Consider the following 20,651-nt stretch of genomic DNA (forward strand, 5'->3'; position numbering starts at 1 on the left):
GCCTTCTGGGAAATGGTGTTGCGGAGAAACGGGGACGCCCCGGCTGGAGCGCCTGGCCTGCGCCCTGCGCCTGCGCCCTGCTCCCTACAGTTCCGACCTGCGGAGCCCGTTGAACTTACATCCAACTGCTACTCAACTCACCTTCTGTCTCCCAGCCTTAGTTTGTTTATCTCTGCAATGGGGCCGATCGGTCCGGTGTCCTTTCTGCCTGGGCCGCCCCCTGCTGCAGGACCTCTCAGGACTGTCCTGAGGTGAGGCCCACAGTTGGGGCAGGGAGGACCCCTCACAGTCTGGCCGCTCCACTCCCACCCCACACCTTCCTGCTTCAGGCAAAGTGCTGCGCGTGCTGGGCCCCATCTCCCACCTCCAAACCTTTGCACAGCCTCCACTCTATGCCTGGAATCTGCTGCCCCTTTGCACTCCTTTGGCAAGCCTTTGGTGCCCCCAGTACAGTGCCCTCCAAGGCTTAACCAATACCTACCCCCTAAATGACACTGTGGAGAGAGCTCTGGACGTGGAGTTCGAATCCAGCCTGAGATGCATAAGCAAGTCCCTTACTTCACTCCTGCCTACCTCAGTTTCTTCATCTGTAGAATGGGGATAACTATGTAAGTGCTATATAAACAGCATTAGGCAGAGAGAGGGCAGGAGCCTGGGCTTCCTGGAGGAGTGAGCAGAGCCTCAGCTGAGGGACCAGAAGGTGGAAGAAAAAGGCCAGCTAGGTCCCGGTTAAGACCCCGGGGAACTAGCTTCATTCCAGGCGGAGCCCCCTGAAATGCCAGGGCCACACTGGGCTGACAAGCTCTTTCTCCTGAGGCTGGAGGTGCCCTCCAGCATCCTGCAGCACATTTCACTGCACTGATTGAGAGGGTTCAGTCCAGCCTGACCCGGCCTTCCTACGTGAGAAGTGAGAGGAGAGGGCCTTAAAGACACTGAAGAAGCACCATCCCCTCAAGCTGTGGTTTTCCCAGCCAAGCTCCTCAAAAAGTCTTGGCGTCTCCACTTCCTTGGCAGAGTGACCAGTGACCTCTTAGTGGCCAGTCCGATGGCCTTTTCTGAGGCCTCAGTCTCCGGGCATCTCTGCTGCCTTGGACCCTGTGGGTCATCCCCTCTTCTCTCTGGGTTTTCAGGACACCCCTCACTTCTTTCTCCTGGTCCTCCCACCTCTTTGACCATTCCTTCTCTGTCTCTTTGGCTGGATCCTCCTCCCAATCACCTTCCTCAGGCCTCTGTCCTGGGCCCTTTTCTCCCTCTCCCCTACTTCATTTGGTGGTCTCAGCAGCCCCCATGCATTTAGTGACCATCTCTGTGCTGATGATTCTCAAATCTATATTTCCTACCTTTTCACCCTGCTGCCCTCCAACTGCCTTTCAGACATCTGGAACTAGATGTCCGGTAGAGAGCTTAAATTATGTCCTCAAATGGACTCATTATCTTTCCTCCTAAAACTCTCCCACCCCCTACTTTCCCTATTGCTGTCCCCAATCTCTCAAGATCCCCACCCAGTCCTCCCGGACTCCTCACTCTCTCTCACCTCCCAGATCCAGTAAGGGGCCAAGGCCTGTGGATCTCCCCTCTGCAGCCTCTCTTCAATCTCTCTCTCTCTCTCTCCTCTGACACTGCCCCCGCCCTGTGCAGGCCCTCATCACCTCACACATGGATTCATGCAATATCCTGCTGGCAGACCAATCCAGCCTCCATATGGGGTATGGAAGGAAGGAAATAAGCATGTATTAAGCACCTACTATGTGCCAGGCACTGTGCTAAGTAAGCACTTTACAAATATCCCATTTGATTCTCATGACTCTGTGAGGTAAATGCTCTTATTATTCCTTTTTTTTTTTGCAGTTGAAGAAACTGAGACAGACAAAAGTCACACAGATGGTGACTACACAGACAGTAAGTGTCTCAGGTCAATTTTGAACCCAAGTCCTCCTGACTCCAGGCCTAGTGCTCTATCCACTGAGCCACCTAGCTCTTCTTTTAAAAGCCAAGCAGAGGCGCAGCTAGGTGGCTCAGTGGATAGAGCACTGGGCCTGGAGTCAGGAGGACCTGAGTTCAAATCCAGCCTCAGACCAAACACTTGACACTTACTAGCTGTGTGACCCTAGGCAAGTCACTTAACCCCAATTGCCTAAAAAAATTAAAATTAAAATTAAAAAAAAAAGCCAAGTAGAACACTTTGTATTTGGTCCTGAAGGCGATAAGATGAAGAGCCACCAGTTGGAGGGGACCCAATCAGACCCTCTGCTGGCTGAATGGACTAGAGGGGGTGGAGACCCAGTGAGGGGGTGACGAAGGGCAATGGCAGAGGACAGAAGGGGGCAAACATTGGAGAGATTCTGAAGAGGTAACCTCGCCGGGCCTTGGCACCATGTTGGATCTAAGCAGGGAAAGAGGGGAGACTATGGGCTTGGAAGGAGAGGGGTGCCCGCGACAGCGACAGGGAAGGGAAGGAGAGGGGAGGGCTTAGGAGGAAGGCGAATGAGTTCAGTTTTGGACATGTTGAGGGTGAGATGTCTACTGGACATCCGGTTTGAGATGTCCAAAGAGCAGTTGGACATGTGGGATTAGAGGTGAACAGAGAGGCTGAAGGAGGAAAGGGAGATCTGAGAGTCATCAGTCCAGAGATGGTCGTTAAGCCGCGGGAGCTGGTGTGATCACCGAGAGAAGTCCCCGCGCCCAGCGCCTGGTGGGTGTCCAGGATGGGAGGTCCTGTAGGCATCCCTAGGTGAACGTATCTACGACTGTGCCGGTCGGCTCTTCCTACAGATCACCCCAGCCTCCCCCTCCACTACTGCAGAGTCATTGTCTTCTCCCACTCCTAACCCTGGAACCCTTCACACCCAGTCAGCCACCATATCCTCTCACTTCCGGCTCCACACTGCTCTTCTGTGACATAGTCCCCACCCTGGTGCTGGCCCTCATTCCTTCACACCCGGCTTATTGCAAGAACTGCTGGGGGTGGGTTTCTGTCTCTGCCCAATCCATCCACCCTCTAGTCACCAAAGGGATTTTCCTGAAACTCAGGTCCGAGCATGTCCCCCACACCCCCATACAGTGAACTCCGCTAGGTCCCTGTGGCCTCCAGGAGCCAATGCAAAATGTCCCGCCTGGTGCCTGAAGCTCATCACCACCTGGCCCCCTCCTCCCTTCCCAGCCTGAGGCCCCACACTCCAGCCAGAGTGGCCTTCCTCCTCCTCTCTCACACCCACCCAGGCAGCACAGGCCACGAGACCTCCTCCCTTCTGAGCTGAGCACTGCCTCTTCCATGAAGCCTTTCTTGATTTCCCCCATCTGCTCCCAGAGCCACCTGCAGTTCCTTTGCAAGCTCCATGGATCTACTTCACAGATGGCTGTGGTGCTTCCCCAGTAGAAGGCACGCACCCGGAGGTCAGGGCCTTTACCTTTTGTCTTTCCAGTCCCAGTCCATGGAATTCTTGCTGCATTTGGGCCTCCTGCATGTTTGCTGGTTCCCACTCTCCCCCCACCCCGGACCCTCTGGGGCTCACTCCACTCTTTCCTCCTCTCTCCTGAGGGGCTGGCCTCTGACATGGTCTCCAAAACCAAGCGGCTTTGCAGTCAAGTACTTATGGGACGTGGTGATCCCAACTAGAGATCCAGGGTCAACAGAGCAGCCCAAGGTGGTCCTGAGTAAGAGAGGGAGGAGCCCTCCAGGCCAGCGACCCTCCGTGGACGTTGGAGGGAGGCAACCCTCAGACAGAGCCCTCCCCTGGCCCACACGTCCCTTGGATTAAGAAGGCAGAGCTCGGACCAGACCTCACTTGCTAGGCTGTCCCAGTGGGCGCTGCGTCCCCATGGAGAGGAGAGAGGAGGCATGGTGCTGGGAGAGGGGCAAGCTTCTCAGGACCCTGACTTTCAGGTCCGGAGGCTTCTCTGAGGAACGACTTTGTGTCCATTTCCTCCTTCCCCCCCTCAACCCCATAACCTCAGGACTGGGAAGAGCAGCCCCACTCCCCCACGGAGCAGGAGTCAGCACGTGGGGCTCTGCCATCAAAGAGCTGTGTGATCTGGGGCCTCGCATCCACAGAGAAGACTCGGAGGCAACAGGAGAACCGTGTTCCCTGATTGCAGGGATCAGCCTTGTTTTACTTGAAGAAGGAGCAAGGAAATCCACGGAGTGTCCATGTTGGGAAAAGCTTCTAACCCTACCAGCTGCCCCCAAGGGGAAAAGTGTGCCCCAAGAGGCAGAGGCTAGCTGCCCCACTGTTGGCTGTGTTTATGCTGGAGAGCCTTGTGGATAAGTGGGCTGTGCTGAGCTGGGCTGCCTGGGCTGGGTGGTCTCTGAGGTCCCCTCAGCTTAGACGTTCAGGGATGTCCACAGTCCCCCAGATGATTACTGGGATCTCAGGGGCCTCTGGCCCAATTCATGCCAGGATGAGATCGATTCCTCACAAGAGCCAGCCTTCTCCTCATCTGCCTCGATCTGGCCCGGTGCCCTTCCCTCTCCCAGGGACAGAGAGAGAGGCAGCACTGCAGGGACGGATCTCTCAGCCATCCGTTCTCTCTTCCAGGATGGCTTGTTACCCTTTGCCTTCATCCCTGGATCCATACTTCAGTTTGGCTCCTTCCTTCCTGACTCCTCCTCTGCAGGAAAGAGTAGGATTCAGTGATCTCTAAGGTTTCCTCTATTTCTAAGGCTGGGCTCCTACCAGGGGAATGGGCCACTTGGTGCAAGGCATCGGGTCTCTTGGAATGACATTCTGTGGGTTCACTGTCATTAATTTAGATGCAATAGTTGCAAAGCAGGCTTTGTCTTGATATTCAATACTGTTTACAGTAAACCATTAAAAAATATATTCTTCTCTAATCTCTGAAGGCCAAAATGACTGCCAGGAAGAACTCAGTGAAGCCCTCTGGCCTGAGCAAGTCACCTGACTCTCCAGACTGCTTCAGTTTCTGTACCTGTAAAGTGAGATTAGAAAGCAGACACCAGTGGACAGGGGAATGGCTAAAAAAATGATGATCCAGGAACAAAATGTAATATGGCTGTACTGTAAGAAATGATCAGCACAAATACTGCAAGGAGGCATGAGAAGACTTACATGAACTGATGCAAACAGAACCAGGAAAAGCCTACCCAACGACAACCATGTCAATGGAGCGAACAAAACATCAGGTGCTTAAGATGACCAACCGTGGCCCAGATGCCAGCTAAGACGATGAGGTGCTCTTCCTCTTGGCCATGCGGACCAGGGCCAGAATGGGAATGGCTGCTGCGATGAGCTTGGCTGAGCTAATTCCATGTCATTGTTACATGGGACAGTTCACTGGCTAGAGAAGTCAAGGAAGACGATGTCAAAATGAGATCAGTAAAAGTCTTTTCAAAGGAAAAAATGAGATCGGAGTAGCTGCCTCCGCAGGTCCCATCCCCCACCCCCCTCTCCACTCCAGAGATGAGCCTTCCGAGGACTGGCACCCCTCTCTCCTCCTCTCCTTCTGAGGAGGGGAGTCCCAGATGGAGACCCAGGTGACCTTTAATGCCACCGCATCAGTTCACTCTGGTAGATCCCGGAGGGCTGGCAAGGCTAAGGGAGAAGGTGGGTCTCCCAGTGCCGGACAGTGGCCCCAGGAACACCACAGCCACTGCCTGAGGATGGGTTTCCTCCAGGCCAGAAACAGGCCGCAGGTGAAACTCACGGTCTCTGTGTCTCTTAGCCAAGTAAGGTTAGAAACAGTCATAGAAAAATAAGTAACCCTGAAGATGGGGAACGTGGGAGGAGGCCCCGTCTTCCTGGGAGAGGCTGGCACACCAGGCCGAGGCCTCAGGTGCTGTCCTGGACTCTGGCCAAGCCATCAAGAGAAGCAGGCTTGCTAATAGGCTGAAGAAGGTTCTGTGAGGGCAGCCAGGGTGGGGAAGGGCCCTGAGGACTTAAGGAGCCCCGGAGGAAGGGGCAGGAGAGCTGTTCTGTTCTGCTTGGCCCAGAGCATAGTTTAGGTGCCATGAGCTCCATGAGGATTTATTGGGCAGACATTAAGACTAAAGAAACACACACCCTTTGGGAAGGCTGGGGGGCTGGGAGGGTGACGACTGGACAGAGAAATGATGACCATCAAGACAGACTAGCCAACCCTTTGTCCCGGGGGGCATTTTGGTAGCCCAGTTTGATGAGGCCCTCCTGGGCAGGACTGAGATCCTGGGCGGGATGTGTGTGTGTGAATGGACTCTTCTTCTCCAACACCAGTCACAATGAGGAAGTGGTCCTTTGCCACGCTGCCTGGAAGGGACCTTTATTGTTCACTAAGTCCAAAAGCTGCCTTGTCCAGAGAAGGGAACCAGGGCCCTTCCCGCCCCTCCAAGGCTCTTCCCACTCCCCCTCCCCCGGCCCTATGTGCTTTAAATCAAACCTCAGGCCAGCTCGGCTGTTCTGCCACAAGGAGAGGAGTCTCCCTCGGAGTCCCAGGGCAAAGCTCGGCTTTGGACACGGGATGGATGTGGGCAGTGAGAAGACAGGCCCCGTGGAGGGGAGGACCGAGCACTGGGCCTGGAGTCCAACAGCCTGGGTGTGATTTCCAGCTCTGCCTCCCCTTCTCTGAATCCTGGTGGTAATGCTTCCATGCTTCCTGTAGACACAGGCACAGGGCAGAAGTAAGAAGGGACGCCCTCAGCCCCTCCCTGCTTGGCTCTCCCCCTGGCATCTCCCCCAGCCACCCTGACTGGCCCAGTCTAGTAAGAGGGCTGGTAGGTCCAGAGAGGCAGACTGTGTGATCTCCCTCCCCAGCAGGGCCTCTCCCTTGGGCCTAGGCCTAGGGTCTAGACCCTCTTCCTCAGGTCTAGACCCTCCTCTCCTCCTCCCCTTCCCAGCTTTCCCACCTGAGCAATGTGCAGCAGACCTGGGACCACATGACGACCGCAGGAAGGAGAGGGCTCAGGGCTCATAAGCTCCCTTCTCACTGTGGGCTCCTTGGTCGGAGACCTTAGTGAAGGCCTCCCTCAGATAGGGCAGATAGTGCTTCTCACCAGTATGAGTCCGGTGATGGACGTGGAGGTCAGAGCTCTTGGTGAAGCATTTCCCACAGCTGGGACACATGGAGGGCTTCTCCCCAGTGTGAATTCTCTGGTGATGGTATAAGGTTAAGTGATGGCTGAAGCTCTTGGCACAGTCCCCACATGTGAAGGGTTTCTTGCCAGTATGGATTCTCTGGTGAGAGTAGAGGTTGGAGGTGTGGCCGAAGCCCCCTCCCACAGCTGGGACTTTTAGGGCTTTTGGCCAGTGTGAACTGCCTGGTGGACAGAAAGGCAGGAGCCTGGGTGAAGAAGGGCGGCAGGACACCGGAAGGGTCTCTCTCTAGTGTGAATGTTCTGGTGAAGGATGAGCTTGGATTTCTGGCTGAAGCATGTAGGGTTTCTCGCCAGTGTGGGTCCTCTCATGCCCAACCAGGTGTGATTTGTGGCAGAAGCTTTTCCCACAGTCAGAGCACTCATGCTCCTGTTCCCGCAACAGGTCCATCTTGAGAGAGACAAGGTGGATTTTCTCATGGGCTTTCTCCATAACGGGTCTTCTCTCCACCTCCTTCCACCCAGAGGGCTGTCCCAGGAAGCTGAGGGGTCAATCCTGCTAAGGAGACCCTTCCAGAAGTCTGTCGAAGGGCCTCCTTTGGACCAGGAGACCTTTGAACCCAATCTCCACAGCCGCCCTCTGTAGGAGTCTCCTGTGGACTTTGAATCCTGCCTCCTGCAAATAAAAGAGATGGCTATGGATAAGGAAAATGGAGCACCATGCCCACCCTCCTGGGATTGAAGAACCAGGAGCAAAAGGGCCCCTAAACACTTCTGGCCTCTTCTCCACCATTGCTTTCTGACCTGAGTGATGACGGGGCAATTACAAAGGCTTGGTGCCCTATGAGACGGAGCAGGCAGCCACTGGCTCCCAAGCACAACTACGGCACTTTACACATGGAGAAACTGAGGCAGGCAGCGGTGCAGTGACTTGGCTAGGGTCACAAAGCTAATGTGTGTCTCAGGCTGGATCTGGACCATAGTCTTCCTGACTCCAGGCCCAGGGCATCCTCCCTGACCCCTGCTGCCTTGGGGTTGCATGCAAGGGGAAGGGCAACAGCAGTGATGAGGATAAGGATGTCCCCCCTTTTTACAAAGGGGGAAACTGGAGCTCCGAGAGGGAACCTGCTGATAGGGGTCTGAAGTTCCTGGCCTCTACTGCCCACAAACCCCCCAGGACTTAATCAATACTTGTGGAAGGTAAAGAAGCCAGCAGGGAGGGAGGCAGCCCAGGGGACCGTGGGGGCGCCCCCTCCCAAGTCAGGGCCCAGGAACAAGTCACCCTTCACCTCACCCTAGGTACAGCTAACCCGCATTAGAGGTTCTATTTCCCATAATCCCCTGGGCCAGGCAGGCTCCCCCACATTCGGGGCTCCCCTTCCCACAATCTAATGGACCAGGCAGGACCCCCTCCCCACTTTAGAAGTGCTCTTCTCTTTCCCACAATCCCTTGGGGCAGACCTCCCCCGCGCCCCCTTATGGGGCTTCTTATGGAGCTTCCTTTCCCACAATCCCCCCCAGCTCCACGATGGCTTCTCCCATAAGCCCTCAGCCGGGGGGAGCTGTTGCCATGGAGATGAGCTCTGATTGGCCTCCTTCCCTCCCTTCTCCCTCTCTCATATGCCGCAGCCCTCCCCATTTCTGGTCTGGCCAAAAACTACCCCCCCAGGGGTGGGAGTTGTCTCAGACACATGCATCCTCTCTCTGAGGCTCTTCCCTATGGACACCACATGGATTGTAGGCAGGATGTGACTCAGGCATATGTGTGGACTATTACTGATGCTGATCTCTTCTCTCCTTTTCATGAGGACGTGTGATGTTTGATTAATCTTGTTGCTTTGTCTTTCTGGTGAGGAAATGTTGGGATTACACTTGATTTTGAATGTTTTGTTTAATAGTGTTGAAGAAAAAAATATTACTGTTCACTGTGTTTTCTTCTTAACTGTCAGAAACAATTTTACATAATTAAATTATTTCATTTAATAGCCAAGCATTTGTAGCTTCGAGACAGAGATGAGCAAAATGATCTAACCCTTCCATGCTTTCTGACAAGTCTTTTACCCTGAGATGTTTTGAGTTTACATTTATAGGAATCTCAAATAAAGAAAAGATCATGAATGTTAAAATACAGTTTGGGGTTAAGATTCCAAAATAGGTACCACTCAGTTCCTTCCTTGACCACAGCCCCATTTCAAGGTTTGAAAAGGGTTTCTTCCCTTGGATCAATATCTTAATCTTGAATGAAAAGAGGGAAGTTTCCCTTAGGTGAGTCATGATGCCAGTTGCTTCAGGCAGGGATGAAATCATCTGATCTTAAAAAAAGAAAAGAAAGAGTTGTTTGGTTATTATTCAATCTATTCCCCTAAGAAAAGGCTTTCTTTTTGTTGGTCATAGGCTCAGAAAAATATTAATTTTTTTAGTTCAACTAAAAAAAGTTTTTAATATGCTTCTACAAAAGTGGAACAACTAGATGGCACAGTTACAGTGCCAGGCCTGGAGTCAGGAAGACTAGTCTTCCTGGGTTCAAATATGGCCTCAGACACTTACGAGCTGTGTGACTCTGGGCTAACCTTAACCCTGTTTGCCTCAGTTTCTCATCTGTAAAATGAGCTGGAGAAGGAAATGGAAAACCAGTCTGGTATCTTTGCCAAGAAAACCCCAGATGGGGCCACGCAGTGTCAGGCAGGACTGAAAAGGGCTTCACAATAATAAGAAAGTCCCTTCCCACTCTAGCATGTGGCATGATGCTAGAGCTGGCATATGTATAAACATGGTGGCCCACTCGAGGCCAGTGTAGGCCACACTCGGAGAGACCAGGTGGTGCCCTTGTTCTCTGACCTCAGCTATGGGTAGACCTTGGCTGGGGTCCATCTGAATGAAGATGACAACCCTCACTGGAGGTGTCACTCAGGCACAGCCCAAGCCTGAGGGCTTGGGGCTATGTGAGCTGCCTTCAGGTGTGCCTGAGGGGGGTTTTTCTAACAAGAAGCAGCTGCCTGGTTAGTGGCAGGTCACAATTTCTGTGCTTGTCTTCCAGGAGCAGTGGAAACATCTGGATCCTGCACAGAAGAAACGCTACTGGGAGAACTATGGAAACATGATCTCCCTGGGTCAGGATTTGAGGGGCCTAGCTGGGACAGGGCCCTTGTGCCTTGACCAGGGCCCTTGGGAGGAGATGGAACCAGGGCTGGACCTGGGGGCCAGGCCTCATCCCTTCCTTCCCTGTGGTTAGTAGGAATTATTTCTCCCACCTGAGCTGATCACCCTGATGGAGCAGGGGGCAGAGCCGTGGGGACCAGAGACCCTGGAAGAAGCCTGCCCAAGTGAGGAACCCATCACTCCCTGCCAGGCCAGGGTGCTCCCTCCCTCCAGTACCCAGCCACTTCTGGCCAGGTTCCCCAGGGTATGAGAGTGGGGACCTGGGAGATACTCACCCCCCATACCCCTCACCTCCCTGGCAATGATTGAGGAAGGCCTTAGCCCTGGGGGACTGGACCAGGCTCTTGGGCTCACCTTTGTAACACTTTCTATAGTAGCTGAATATACCACTCGAGGGATCACAATGCTGCTCACCTCATTTTTGAGAAGAGGGTACTGAGGGGGAGAGACTTGTCCACAGTTAGGTACCTTGGTGATGCTGCCCCCCCATCTAGTGGCCCCTGATGGCAGCCCAGGGTTCTCCACAGTTTGGAGTCTGTGGGACCCCAGAGATCAGGAGAGAACCTATAGGGGAAACTGAGGAGGATAGGTCCTCCCCAGCCCCCTGGTGTAACTGCCTCATGACCTGACATAAAGATAAATTGGAGTTACCAATGCATGTCTTAGTGTACCAAGGAGACTGGAACATTAAGTAACAAACAATGTCACCTGGGAAAGCAATTCATCTCAAGGAACATTTTTCTCGAGAAAAGGTGCGTGACTGTCCGAGGAATTGATCCCTCCTTGGAGACTTACACAACAAACAGGTATTTGGGGCTCTGATCAAGCCCCAAGCTTTGTTAAGATGTGTGCATGCCCTGGACCTGAGGGCTCACCAAGGATGCGTACAGAAAACAATGTTAAGATTGTTTTTCCCCGGTTTATGTAGATATAAAAGGGATCGTTTGGAAGGGATTTTTGGAGTACTTTGATGTCAGAGATAGGGACACCAAATCTCTGTTAATCAGAAGTGGATCGTATGCACGGCTTCTGCTGAGTCAGAATGGGACGCCGCTCTGTTGCCTCCCTGACCAGACTTCTTGGCCGTTCTCCAGTCTCCCCGGTCTAGGAGGTATGAGCTCACCTGGTCCCCTTTTCTTTATTTTGATTATTATTATATTGAATGTTATTCTCATCTTTATGTGTGTATTTTGCCTTAATCATTATTAATCATTGTAAAATAAATGTGAAAATTTGTTAAGTTTATACTGAGTACGTGTCATTATATCTTGAGATCCAAACCTAAATTGAAAGCACTGCACAGTCCGTCATCCTTTTGATTACAGGACTCCTCAAGAGAGCAGAGATCAGGGAGTGAGGGAGGGCCAAGGCCAAGCTCAATCCTGTTCACACCTCTCACTTGAAGCTCTTCTTCCTCCAGGAGATGGGAGTGAGAGTCCAAAAAGGAGTCCTCCAGATACAGGCCCTGGAAGTGAGGCTTTGGAGGGCACCTCCCAACACACCTCAGGAGAGGAGTCTGGGGGAGATTCGGGGGAGGGAGAGATGAGGAGAGGCCCCTCTGTGTCCTGGGAAAACTGTGAAGGGGAAGCCAGAGGGAGGGATGCAAGCCCGGGCCAGGTAGTTCCCTCCTCCTTCCAGGGCCCCCAGGGGGTGACCTCAAGGACAAGAAGCCTGCCCCCATTCTGCCCCAGGGGAGAAGCACGACCAGTGTCCCAGCTGGGGGAAGGTCTTCCACTGGAGTTCCCACCTGGGCATGCACCAGGTCACCCACACTGGGGAGAAGCTATATGGCTGTGCCTTCTGTGGAAAGGGCTTCAGTTGGAACTCCAGTCTGAAGAGACACCAAAGAGTCCATGCTGGGGAGAGACCCTACAAGTGCTTTTGCTGTGGAAAGGGCTTTTGGCATAGCACCCAGCTGGCTGTCCACCAGAGGACACACCCAGGGGAGAAGCCCTGCATCTGTAACCAGTGCGGGAACAGCTTCACCCAGCTTTCAGAGCTTTATGGCCATAAGAGAAGTCACATGACCCAGAGCCCCCTCCTCGGGGCTGGTGTCCTGATGATGTCTTCATAGCACCAAGGGATGGAAAGTGGCTCCCTTATTTTACAGGCAGGCAGGGGGAGACCCTTGCCCCAGGTCTCCCTGAAGATGCTGGTAGAGCCAAGGAGAACACAAGAGGAAAGGAGGTGGAGGTACAGGTTGTAGGCAGTCTTGGTGTGAAAGAGGGAGATGCACGGACAAGGGCTTAGGAGAGACACAGGTGTTCTTGTAGGGCAGCTGCTGGGGAGAAATGGGGATGATGGGGGTGGAGGGGTGGAATGGGATCTCCTGGGCCTGTAGGGAGCTTCGCCTTGGCCAGAAAAGCAACCTTCTGGTGACCCTGGGGAATCACAGGTTCTCAGAAGGGATCTCAGAATCCAGGTAATGCAGCCTTGGGAATGGAGATGGCCAGTTCTCTCCATCTGCCTCTGCTTCATCCCCAATGTGTTGGAGTACTTCAATGCAGGCGGAACTCACTCCCTCCAGAGGCCCCCCCCCCCATTGTCCCAGGTCTCTCCCCTCTTGCTTCTTCTTTCATCCAGATAACGGGCCTTCATCTTTGGGAAGACTGCCAAGATGCACCCTACTGCCTAGTATTTTCTGGGTAGATGTGCTATTTGTTTGACCAAGACTTGTATGTCGTGTTCTCCAGCCCCTTCCTCTATCAGCTTGCCTTCTGGCCACATTCTTGAATGTGGGGAGAGTACACCCAGGGCTCCAGATGGGGATGTCTGACCAGTGGATTCCTGTCCTTCTGGGCCTGAGTATCAGACCAAGGGCACCATGGGCCTAGCAGGGAGCCTCTGTCCTGGGGGAAGTGGGCCTAGACCTCCAGCTTCCTTCTGGAGTGTCCACTGGCCATGCCCTTGGGCACAGCTTCTAGAACTTTCCTCTCAATCTCAAGTGAGATGCAGGGTGAGGCATTTGTGGAACCTGCCTTTCCTTTCTGGGAAATTGAGGCACACACCTTTTTTCAGTCTGTGGCTTATTCTCCCTCAGCCACCAAGGTGTTTCTTTCAGTATCTTCCAAGCATGGTAGCAGCCACTGCCCTAACATTGTAACGGTGGCTTAAGGTTTGCATAGAGGTTAGCATCAGGCTGCTGTACAGAGTGCTGGGCCTGGAGTTAATGAGATCTGAGTTCAAATCCAGCCTCAGCTATTTACAAGCTGGGTGACTTTGGACAAGTCCATAACTGCTCTCTGCCTCAGTTTCATCATTTGTAAAGTGGGGGTAATAACATCTGCCTTCCAGAGTGGTTATAAAGATTAACTGAGCAAAGCTCCATAAAGGGCTTAGCACAGGGCCTGGCACATAGTAGGTATGGTTACTATCCTCTGGAGTCTTCCCAGGCCTGCTGTCTACCGTTCCAGGCTGCCTCCCCAAAAGGTGGTTTTAAGGGCACAGAACGAGGATTAGTGTGTCCAGTGAAAGACTGCTAGACCCAGCCAGCAGCTGAACAGTCAAGTTAGCATATGCTCTGATATGTCTGGGCTCCTGGGTCAGGGGCCTACCAGGAAATCGGGGAGAAAGGGAGCCTGTGGCACCTAGGGCTGTGTTCATGAACAGCTGAGGCTATTCATTTGAATTTGACTGCTGATGTCTGCCCAGATTTTTACAAATATTAAATTGTTGCCGCCCTTTTAAAAAACAGCTTAATTTCTAAATCCATTGCCCCCTCTACTCTTCTTTGCCCATCAAACTCTATCTGATACATTTTTAAAAGGGAAGAAATCAAGGTATCCTGGGGAACACCTGAAGGGGCCTACAAGTGTGTGCATGAGCCCACCTCTGCAGGCATCAGAGGGAGGTGCTTTCTCTTAGCTCGCTCTCTCCCGTGGGCTTTAGCTTCTATGGTATTGCACTTTCTTGGGGCTCACTTAGCAGTCATTTTTTGTGCTGTACGCATTGTGTGCATAGAATTTCCTGTTTTGGCTCTTGGACCACAGTCCTGCCCCTTCCCTGGGAATCCCAGTCTGTTTAGTCTTTCCCCACCTGAGGATTGCCTGAGTTGTTTCCAGTTCTTTGTAATTCCTTGCTGATGTGCTATGAAAATATTTTGGGGTTTCTCTGGGCCTTTTTGTCTTAGAGCTTGCCTGGAGTGTGTGTCTAATAGTGGGGTCTTGGGGCACTGTGGCGGGGGGGATGCGATGTGTCAACATTGGTGATTTAAGTCACCTAATCAGTAACCTAATAAAATAAAACTGGACAGGACCCCAGAGAACCCAATTCCTGCCCCTTCCTATGACTGGGTCCTCAGTGGAGGGAGGAAAGGACGTTTCTATTTCGCCGAAAAGGCCTGTAGGAGCCCTTTTCCAGCTGCCATTCGGCTCAGGAGCCCCTCTTTGCAGGTGGATGGCATGTTAGTCCCTTTGCAGAGGGATCTGAAGGGCATCGCATTGCTCCCCAAACCTAAAGAAGCCGGCAGACCCCAGTGGAAGCATGTGCGGTCAGCACCACGGAAAGCACTACAGCTACAACCGGTCAGCACCACGGAGAGTGCTCTAGGGGCAACCTGCTCTGGGATTGGAGCGATGAGGTTCCCCCTGTGCTTGAACTTTCAGTTCAGCCTGAAGGAGGCAGGGGGGTGGGGGAACTGCAGATGGGAGTGGGAAGTGATGGAGCGATGAGTTGGAGGAACAGCAAAAAGGCTGGTTTGGCTGAACCATAATTGTGTGTGAAGGGAAGCGATGTCTAATGAATCTGGAGAGAAAGGATGGAGTCAGTTTGTGAAGAGCTTTTCTTTATTGGGAAGAAGTTCTTTGTTTTAAATTTATTTTGATTTATCAATAATCACTTCCATATGCTTTTGAGTTGAAAATTTTTCTCCCCCTTCCTCCTCCCCACCCTCCCCAAGACAGCACACAATCTGATATAGGCTTTACATTTACATTCCTATTAAACATATTTTCACATTAGTGAAGTTGTAAGTAAACATTAAAACCAATAGGAGGAACCATCAGAAAGATGAAACACAACTCAAGAGAAGGTAAAAATAAGTGATAACGATTCGACTTCCATAGTTCTTTCTTTGGATGTGGACAGCATTTTCCATCCCGAGGCCTCTGGAGATGTCTTAGATCCTTGTAATGCTGAGAAGGGTTCAGCTTAACAATATTAGTCATCGCATAACATGGCTGTTATTGTGTACAAAGTCCTCTTGGTTCTGCTCACTTCACTATTGGGAAGAAGTTTTAAGAAAACTTCATTTTTATTTTTTAAAAATCAGTAACAAATTGAATGACAACTACAAAAAGGTACCTACTCTCATGGCTTAGTGACAGACATGTGGGAAACACGGGGTGGGCACTGAGGAAGAGGACAGAAACCCAGCCAGCTGGAGTCCTGGGGGGAGTCAGAGGAAGGGAAATCAGGCCAGCCACCCAGATGAAGGGCAGCCATTCCAAGTTGCTAGGATCTCCAGCTGGTAGCCAGCAGGGTGGTGGTGGGAAGGGCCCCCCCAAAGCCCAATGAAGGACCTTACGGCTGTTTTACTGGGAGAATAGATCTGGACTCACTCAACTAATTCCAAGAAATTCCCTTGCCTAGAAAGCATGGACCAGGGGCATCAGGCCCCCAACACCATATGACAGTGTCCATCCAAAGTGGGAGAAGGCACTAGAGGAAGAGGCCAGAGAGAGAACGGGCAGCTGACACTAACCACCCAGCCTAGTCATCAGTGACCCTAATCACCCTGTTTCCACCCTAATTCCACTTGGCCAATTAACATCTATTAGCTTCTGCAAAGGGATATTTACTTCTAAGTTATGGCAAGAACAATAGCATAAACATTTCCCCTCAATACCTTGGTGATACTCTCCCCTATATCCACGAGTCAGGTGGTGCTGGGCTTGGAGTCAGGAAGACTTAGGTTCAAATCCAGCCTCAGACATTTACTAGCCATATGAATCTGGGCAAATCACTTAACCTCTTGTTTGCCTCAGTTTCCTCCTCTGTAAAATGGGAATAATAATAGCACCGACCTTCCATCATAACAACTTGACACCATCCAGGATCCATCGTAATGAAAGTGAACAGCTGAAGTCTTAAGGCACCTTTGTGTTTTCAGCCCATATCCTTTTTGCTGTTCTTGTTTGGTGTTTTCAGTCATGTCTACCTCTTGGTGAACCCACTTCTTTTTCCTTGGCAGAGATACTGCAGTGGTTTGCCATTTCCTTCTCCAGCTTATTTTACAGATGAGACAACTGAGGCAGAGGGAAGTGACTCGCCCAGGGTCCCCCAGGTAGGAAGTGTCTGAGGCCAGATTTGAACGCAGGACTTCATGACTCCACTGTGCCACCTACCTGCCCTTCCCATATCTTTACACTTTCATCACAAGAGCCTGAAGTGATGAGGTTAGATTGGGGATTAAATTTGCAGCAAAAAGACATAATTTCAGTGACTCTTTGGTGTTTTTAGACCCTTCCCAGAGCTGGCATCCCACAGCTCAAGAGTATGATGATCTCAAGCAGACACAAGAACCTGATGACCAGACAAGATCTGAAATTCCTAGTTTGTGCCAAGACAGGGTTTTCTCGAGTTTTCCATCACATGCTCCCCATGTTTTAGTGAGCTTATCTGCAGAGGAACTTGCTGATTTAGTCCATTTGGACAAAATGTTACTGAAGATGCAGCTTTAGTGTGTCCTGCTGGTGTGAACTTTCATGCCTAGTTTGGTTTTACAGGAGCAGGCTCGCTCTGATTGGTTGATGAGGAAGATGCAAATTGTGTCTTTGTGGCTTCTGCCTCTGGTTTCTTTCCTTCTGTGGCCAACAGATCAGAGTGAAGGTGCATGAGGACGAGCAGCCAGAACGGTAAAAGGAGCTCAAGCCCATGACAGATGGCAAACAATTCAAGAGGCTGGGTGCATTCAGCTTAGAGGGAAGAAGACTTGGCTGTATTCCAGTATTTGAACATGTGGAAAGTGGAATTTGAACATGTAGAACTGACCCAGGAGCAACAGGAGGCTTCGGGAGGGCGGCTTCGCAAAGGGCTCGACTTGGGAGAAACTTTCTCACAAGGAGAGCCCTCCACAATGGCAGCAGGTCCTCCTTGTTGGACATCTTTGAGTAGAGGCTGGGCAGTTTCTTCCCCTGTGCTCAAGTGGATGGGTTGAGTGTTAGGGGAAGCCCCTTCCAGCCCTCACATTCTGCGATTCTGCTTTCCGTGGCCTCAGCTCCACCTCAGGCACATTTATTCAGTCTGGCATTTGCCCTCCTCGTTGTGCTGGCTCCACTCTTCTGCACAAGTGCCTCTGAAAGCCTCATTTCATTTTCACAGAAACCGCTGTCCAGCCCAAACACACCAACCCTGTTTTGTTTTTGTTGCATATGTATTTTTCCTTTGGATTACCTTACTCTGGCTGGAAATGTAGTGACCACTCTTGGGCCTGATCCTGTTACTGGTGGCCTAAACCTTTGACCTGCTGTTTCCCTCCTGGGGCAGTCTGGTTTTCTTATACCTTATTTCCCTCAATTCCAGTAACCCTGGCCTCTCCTGGCTATTCCATGAATTTGACACTCCATCTCTCAGCTCCACAAATATTCCCAGGCTGTCTCCTGGGCCTGGCCTGCTCTCTCTCTTTGTTTCTACCTTCTGGCTTCCTTCTAACCCCAGCTAAAATGCCACCTTCTATTGGATGCCTTTCCCAACCTCTGTGAATGCTGGTTACTTCCCTCTGGGGATTACTTCCTCTTTATCCTTCAGGGAGTTGCTCAGTCTCCTGCCTAGGCAATGAGACCTTTAAGGACGGGACTGTTGTGCATCCTCAGCACTTAGCACAGTGTCTGGCATACAGTAAGTGATGAATAAATATTGACTGACAGACAGAAATCCCTAATAACAGAGGATGCAGGAGTGCACCACCATACCTGATTAATCGTCTATTTTTAAAAAATGAATGTTTAAAAACCAAGCACAGAACTTTATATTTATCTCTATTAAGTTTATAAGATTTCACCCAGGGGCAAACTAGATGGCACAGTGGATAGAGCTCCGGCCTTGGAGTCAGGAGGACCCAATTTCAAATCTGACCTCAGACACTTGACACTTACTAGCTGTGTGACCCTGGACAAGTTACTTAACCCTGATTGCTTCACAAAAAAAAGAAAAATAAATAAATAAGATTTCATCCAACAATCAAGCCTGTCAAAATCAGGGGTATCCTAACCTCTCAGTTTTGTGTAACTGGAAATTGTGCTTTCATCCAAGTCAGTGACAAAAATATCAAGCCTCATAGAGTGAAGGAGAGATCCCTGCGGTGCTATCAGGAGACCTCCTTCCCTGCTAAAGTAGAACCATCTGTGCCTGCTCTTTGGCTCTGGCCTCATCCCTGGCTTATTCACAGACAGAACGACAAGCTTGACTGAGTACTTCAAAGGCCAACGCATCCGGGGCCATCTTCAGCCATTCTGATTTCTGTCTGGCCACTAGATCCAGATGGCTGCAGAGGAAAAAGTTAGGCCAGTGACTTTGCATAGCGCTTCCTCACTTCAATCCAATTCACTTGCATGACACAGCATCACCTTCCTGACATCAAGGTCCTCTTCAAGAACAAAGGCCAAACAGCACTGAAGTCCAGGTGTCTCCATCCACTACTGCCAGCCTGATTATCCTATAAGGAAGAAAATGAGGTGCACTTGGCTGTGAGAGTGCACATCTATCCTGGAATCTTACGAGATCTTGCCACGTACAAGGAAGACACTTCACCGCAGGTGGGGGGAGCCTTCTAGAAGCTGGATTTTGTGCTACCAGGTCACATGACCAACAAATCAGCAGAACCTTATTCTGTTCTCATCTTTTCATTAAGAAAGTAGTACAACTTACTAGAGACAGGCTTATAGGCAGATAGGTAGACAGGTGAGTAGACAGGTGGATGGGTGGAAAAGTAGATGATATAGGTAGGTAAATGGATATAAGGTAGATAGCAAGATTATAAATAGATAGAAATAGATGGCAGGCAGGCAGATAGGTATGTAGACAGATATAGATAAGGAGGTAGGTAGAGGATAATAATAATGAAAGCTAACATTTATGTAGCACCTACCATGTGCTAAGCATTTTACAAATATTTTTTCAATTGATCTTCACAACATTGGAAAATCAGTGCTATTATTATCCCCATTTTACAGACGAAGACTCTAAGGCCCAGAAAGGTTAAATGAGTTGCCCCAGGTCACACAGCTAAGCTAGTGAATGTCTGAGGCCAGATTTGAACTTGGGTTTCCTGACTCTAGTCCCAGCACTCTATCTGCTGCTCTACTAAGGGGTGTGTGTGTGTGTGTGTGTGTGTGTGTGTGTGTGTGTGTGTGTGTGTGTGAGAGAGAGAGAGAGAGAGAGAGAGAGAGAGAGAGAGAAATAATATATGTTAAGCATTTATTAAGCCCTTGCTATATGCAAAGTCTTAAACACTGGAGATACAAACACAAGTAACATAGTCCCTGCCCTCAGAGGGCTTCTATTCCAATGGAGGAAGATGGCATATAAAAGAGAATGGGAAAGAGGGAGAAAGGAGGATGATGGTGGTGAAGACACAGTCAGAAAGGGCAGAGACAAGGCCACAGTTCTGGTGGGAGGGAGAGTTGGGCCCTGCATGCACTTTCAGTGCTGCCAGCAGGGTGGCAGGCACACAAGTAAATGCTCATTGACTGATGGAACAAAAGACATTCTTAGTTGAGAGGATGCTCATCAATTGGGGAATAACTGAACAAGTTGTGGTATATAAATGTAATGGAATCCTACTGCACTATAAGAAATGATGAGCAGGCAGACGTCAGAAAAACCTGGAAAGACTTGTATGGACTGATGCTGAGTGAAGTGAGCAGAACCAGGAGAACTTTGTACACAATAACAGCCACGTTGTGTGATGACTAATATTGATAAACTTAACCCTTCTCAGCAATACAAGGATCTAAGACATCTCCAGAGGCCTCATGATGGAAAATGCTATCCACATCCAAAGAAAGAACTATGGAATTTGAATGCAGATCGAAGCATACTAATTACTAGTTAAAAAAAAAAGACATTCTTAGCCAGACCAGGGGAAGGGTCTGCAACAAGGACAGGTTGACTCAGGTGAACTCAGCACACCTGCCTTGAAGTTGTCCATCACATTCTGCCAGCCACACATCAGAGAAAGGATCAGGACATGAAGTCAATAGCCCCAATGTCAACTAAATCTGGGGAATGGTTTTAGTGCCATTTAAGGGACCAGCAGTGGAGGCAAGGGGAGTGAATTGCTCCCACCATCCCCACAAGCCTTCCTTGATGGCGAATCTCTTTCCCCTATAGCCTATACAACCGAGCTGGGAAGTAGTTGGGCCTTTCCATTTTCCTATGATGTCCTGAGTGGAGTCCAGCCAGGAGATGGTGGGATTTCTCTCTCCTCTTTCCCCTACCTGGAGTAGCTGCCATCTTCTGCCTTTCTGCAGCT

The sequence above is a fragment of the Phascolarctos cinereus genome, unplaced genomic scaffold (assembly GCF_003287225.1).
Source record: "Phascolarctos cinereus isolate Bilbo 61053 unplaced genomic scaffold, phaCin_HiC Scaffold_726;HRSCAF=1367, whole genome shotgun sequence".
NCBI lineage: Eukaryota > Metazoa > Chordata > Mammalia > Diprotodontia > Phascolarctidae > Phascolarctos > Phascolarctos cinereus.